We start from the raw sequence: 6,000 nt of genomic DNA, 5'->3' as shown, positions 1-6,000 counted from the left end.
CATGAGCATGGAGTTGGACTAGAAGACCTCCAAGAACCCTTCCAACTCTGCTATTCTGTTATATTCATTCCCTTGCCATGTCTATGTATGAATTGAAACTCACATTTGAAAGAAACAGATTTTTTTCCCAACAAAAAGTACCAACTAACCCACCTAATTCTCAGTCCTTAATGGCCAAATCATTTACCTCTATTTATCAAAGTCATCTAAGAGAAAAATCCTTCATCACATTCATTCAGAATCAGGAATTCGGGGTGGGGGAGTCAAAAGTCAGGATGATGACCACAATCATATGATAACCATGGATTTTTACGTACATCCTGATTCTTGTAAAAAAATGGGCAGGGTTTTCATTGCACAGTTGCAACCACCACCTTGGCAAACAACCCATGCCCATATGGAACATTCTTTGCCATTGATAAAGACAGTATCAGTCAGTTTTGGAACATTTTGTCCAAAAACAAGGCATTTCACAAAAGCCTAGTTTTACCCAAGTTTTCTCAAGCCATTCCATATAATTCAATAGGATCTCTACAATTCAACATACAATACTCATATGTCACTATCTATATAGTAGTATATACAGTGTATTAGGAATATACTCAATAAGAACCAGTTGGTGTAATGGTTAAGGCATCAGGCAAGAAATCAAAAGACTGTAACTTCTAGTCCCTTTCTGGACACAAAGGCCGGTGGATGACTTTGGGCCAATCACTTCCTCTCAGGTTTCTGAAAAATCTTGCCAAGAAAATTGCAGGGTCTTGTTCCGGCAATCTCTGAGACTTGGACATGACTGACTGGAGCAGAAAATAAGCCAATTTACTCAGCAATAAAAAAAGTCCTTTCATTAATAAAAGTTATCACTGGAAAGCCATCGTTCACAAAATAATTAAAATAATAAAAAATAAAATCAGAAGATGATTTTCCCCATTTTATAAAATGTACATTTTCAAATTGACATTGTAACCCATCTGCCCCAAATTAGTATTTTTTTAAATAATGCCATGGTGGCTTTTATGGATGGGGAGATATTGCTAAATGACTGACACAAAACTATCACTTGAGTTTTGTGGCCAAATAAGAAACATGAATGTGAAATGTTCCAATCTGTCACTCTTCATCTCCAATCAGGTCCAACCACTAGCAGCTTTGCAGAAATGGTTTCATTATGCAATAAATTTATGAATGTCCTTTTGGAATATTTGATATTTCCTTTAAAAGGAAGCGGTAATATAAAGTGAATAAACAGAGTACAATTCTATACATATCTATTCAGAAGAAACTTCCAATGAGTTCCATAGGCTTTCTCCTTAGTTAAGTACAAGAGAATAAGTTGTTGCTGTTGTTGCTTTAATTGGACATATACAAATGCTCCCAATTTGCATTCTGGAGATTTTCACTATAGATGTTTTGTTAAAAGCCAATAACCCTATCAAAAATCTTTCATTTTACTAAAAATAATGCAAGAGTATTCGCTTAAAATTTATTGTTAATTTAAGAAGTTAAGCCAGTCCCGTATAGTACTGATATTTTATACTACCCTGCTGTTGCAATTTTCTTCAAAATTTAATTTGTGTCCATTTCTGCTGATCCTCTATCAAACAAAATGAATATGCCTTTTAAGGAGAGGAAGGTTTACAAGTCAAATGAGGCTAATTTAAAGCAATAAATTAATACCAATCTAGTTAAATGATGATCCATTTTTAAATCTTTCCATCAGGATTGATCTTGCAATCAGACCGTTTCTTATTTCATTCCCAAGTACTTCAGCCCCGTCCATAAATTATATTTTTAAACTCTCTTCCAGGGGGGGAAAAGGTTACAAGACACAGATTGAATCACTGCAACACAATTACTAGAAAGCTGGGCTCCCACAGATGCAAATGCACGACCCTTGGCCTACAAACCACAGTAGTTAAGCTACGTTTAAGATGGAGCACCGGCCCAGTCCCTTCAGTCTTTAAAGTGGCTTATAATTTTGTTTGTGGTAAACCGCGCGTATTTTGCACCCTCCGTTTTTCCTTTGCGGTTTGTTTGGAAGGTTTGTTAATCACGGGTGATGGACGAGCGGAGTTGCTGAAATCCAGCACGAGCAAATGAATTCAGAGAGGGTTCGTTTTGTTAACAGTTGCTAACGACACAACTTTCTCGGCATGGACGTCAATCAGTTCTTACAGAGCAGAAGCAGGCTTCTCTCGCGATTACTCGCAAGGAGTGAGCTGTTCTCTTGGAGCGCTTTCGGTCGCTCAAAACCAGGAAGGGCCGGCGTAGGGAATGGCAATGGCAGGCACAGAAAAGGACCGAAACTCTTACCTTCCTGCAGCAAGTTCAGCTCTCCAGGAAAAGCCAATGCAACCGACTGGAGGCTCTTCGTCTCCACGGCAACCTCCAGGCACAGCTTTAGCCAACTTTCCTAGGAAGCCGAAGCCAAAACGCCAGAGGGCGGCAGCGGAAGCAGGGCCGGGCGGGGGATAAGCAACGAGAGAGAAAAGACAAGCGAGGAGAGCTAAATTGCCCTCGGTTTTGACGAGAGGGCAGGTTTCGTGCCGCGTTTCCCTCAATCTCCGCGATTTCCTTAAGACATTTGCAAAACCAAACAAGCCGGGTGTCGCCCTCAAAAAGCCGGTTCCTCGGTTCTGAAGTAAAGGTACTTCGTTGTCTTAGTCTATAGAGATTCTCAGTCATCCAGGTCGTGGTTGTCCCAAAGGTGCTTTTTTTAAACCAAGAGGCAAGAATCGGGCTTTCTGGTTTTTCTTTGAAGACGTTTCGCTTCTCATCCAAGAAGCTTCTTCAGCTGTGACTGGATGGTGGGGAATGAAAGAATTTATATTAATTGCAGACAGCTGGTCATTTGCATTCTTTTAGAGGGTTGTTGAGGCACTTGGAGGTTTATCTGTGTCCTCAGAGTCACCGGAGTAGTGCTCCTGGTTCCTATATTCTGCAATTTTTCTGGAAATCCATTCCTACTCCCACACCATTCAAAGGGTGTTCAACCCAAATTGTCTTCTTAGTGTCTACGGAGATTCTCAGTCATCCAAGCCATGATTGCCCCAAAGGTGCTTTTTTCAGGTGGCATGGTTTTTCTTTGAAGAGGTTTCACTTCTCATCCAAGAAGCTTCTTCAGCTGTAAAGAATGGATGAGAAGCGAAATGTCTTCAAAGAAGAAAGTCCAGTTGCTTCTTGAAAAAAAAAAGCACCTCTGGGGTCTTCTTAACACGAAGACTGGCTTCCATAAAGTTGAGCTGCTCACCGTGCAACCACTTTCAAATGGAAGGCCCTTTCCCTGAAATTGCAGGATTCTCCCACCCACCCACGTCACCCTCCAGGTGTTGTGGCAAAAAAGGCAGGTCTGCCCAGCTCAGATTTGGTGTCATGTCCCATTTCCCCCTTGCTCCCCATGATCCTCAGGCACCTGAGCCAATTTGCTTCCACCTCGAGTATGATGGCAAATGAGCGCCAGAACTCATTTGGCTTTGTCTCTTTCATCTCATCACAGGCCTCATCCCTGTACAGGTAGAATCAGCAACCCTTAGATGAGTAGTAGTTAAGTACAGGTAGTCCTCGACTTATGACAACAGCTGAGCCCAAAATTTCAGTTAAGTGAGACAGTTAAGTGAATTTCGCTCCATTTTATGGTCTTTCTTACCACATTTGTTAAGTGAATCACTGCAGTTGTTAAGTTAGTAATCCAGTTAAGTGAATCTGGCTTCCCCGTTGACTTCACGAGGGTTGCAAAAGGTGATCACATGACATTGGGATGCAGCAATGATCATAAGTATGAACCAATTGCCAAGCATCTGAATTTGGATCAAGTGACTATGCTGCAAAGTTTGTAACTGTGAAAAATGGTCATGTCACTTTTTTCAGTGTTGTAACTTTGAACAGTCACTAAATAAACTGTCATAAGTCAAGGACTACCTGTATGAACTGAATGCAAGCAATCCAAAAGTTTGCAGTTTCATCTGACAGTCTGGTCACGCTTTGCTTTGTCTTTACAATGGATAAAATAAACCTGAAGGAGTGCAGGACATTGTTCAAATTTAAACTCTTTGAGCCAGACTGAATAAATTGGGCACATTAAGCAGGTGAGAGTAAAAGGTATCCTTGCAAAGGAACAGGCATTCAATTTCCTGTCTATGTTTGATGAAGTCACCATAAACAATCTGGTTAATGTAAAAAAATGCTGCCAAAGTACCAAGTCACTCATCTTTAAAATATTCCTTGGTTGTAGCTTAGATTTTTTCCCTGCAGATCAAAGCTATGGCCTGTTTCAATGTTAATAATGTAGACTTTTCTAAAGCCTGCTCAACTCAGATATTAAGTGGAATGGCCACAAGATTTGAAGGTTGAATTGATTCCAATAATTATTAGCACGTTAAATATATTTTTATTGTAATTAAAAAGTGGAGTTAAAGCAACTGAGCTTCCTTCATTTAATATGCCGTGTGCTAAACCACATAGCTCCTTGGATTCAAGGGCAAAAAGATGATTGGGGGCATCTAGAATTGTCCACCATCCTTATAGCAAATACACACAGATAAATCATACCACTCCAAATTTGCAGCCGGATTCCAAATAAGATGTACCTTGTAGAGATGCATGCTTCCAAGCAGCTTTTTCTCTTTGAATCCAAAATTCAATGTTTTAATAAATCACTACATTAAAAAGCCATTAAAGTCAAAATAAAATAGGTGTTTTTAATCAAATCCTGAAGAAACTTCTCATGTATAATTTGGATTGGTTTCGAAAGCATTTTTTTTTGTTTCTGCTCTGAAGTGCTGACCAGTCTCATGTATCATTTTTTTTTAAAATCACAATGTCACGTCCCCCCCCCCAAAAAACACATATTAGTGTATTCTGTGGAATCTATGATTTTAGTCTCCTAAGCAAGCTGCAAATTAGAGACAAATATATCAATTATTTAAATCAATGTTAAATTTACATTATTTAAATAATGCCATATTTTTAATCCAGTTTCCAATTGAATATAAACAGAAGGTCACAAGATCAGTAAGGTAGTCCTCGATGTAACACAAGTTCAGTCTGGTCAGTAAGGTAGTCCTCAATGTAACAACCACAATTCAAAATTTCTGTGGCTAAGTAAGACAATTGTTAAGGGAGTTTTATGACCTCTCTTGTCACAGTTGTTAAGTTAGCAACAGGGTTGTAAAGTGAATCTGGCTTCCCCATTAACTATGCCAGAAGGTCACCAGAACACTGCATTGGTCATAAATATGAGCCAGTTGCCAAATGTCCTAATTTTGATCACATGACCATGGGGATTCTGCAAGTATCATGTTGAAAAAATGCTCGTCACTTTTTTCAGTGTTGTTGTAACTTTGAATGGTCACTAAATGAAAGGCAAGTCAAAGACTACCTGTAATGCTGTTGCTTCAGTTGTATCTACCTAAGCTAAACTGGCACTTCCTATTTCTGTATTATTTTTCTCTAATCATTGGGGGCTTATATTTCTCCAAATGTTGCCTACTGAGCATTTTTTACTCTACACTGAGCTTTGCGCCTCTTAGATCAAGTGAATGCACTTTCTACTGTAATGGTACAATTTAAGCATTTTATTAACACAATAGAAATATGTACATAAATATTTTCTAGTTATATGATATATAGTGATAAAATTTATTTTTGAACATTTGAGGAGGATGAAATAATCATAAAATAACCATTCACACCCTTTTGAGTGGCTGAAACCTTTAATACAACATGTAGTTTTATGGAGACACAATTTACTATCATGGAGTTGGGTAGATAACTCCAAGCACAATGTAGCTTATGAAAGTATTTTGTTGTAGGTATTAAAGACAGTAGAATACAGTGGAACAAGCACAATGTAGCATATGAAAATATTTTGTTGTAGGTATTAAAGGCAGTAGGATACATTCGATCACACTATTTACATTTTTGGAATGTGACATGTCAAATGTTATATGTACACTTAATATTAAACATTGTAGTATAGTACACTGAATACTACAACCATTT

The sequence above is a fragment of the Thamnophis elegans genome, chromosome 4 (genome assembly GCF_009769535.1).
Source record: "Thamnophis elegans isolate rThaEle1 chromosome 4, rThaEle1.pri, whole genome shotgun sequence".
Classification (NCBI taxonomy): domain Eukaryota; kingdom Metazoa; phylum Chordata; class Lepidosauria; order Squamata; family Colubridae; genus Thamnophis; species Thamnophis elegans.
Note: the sequence above shows the minus strand (reverse complement) of the source record.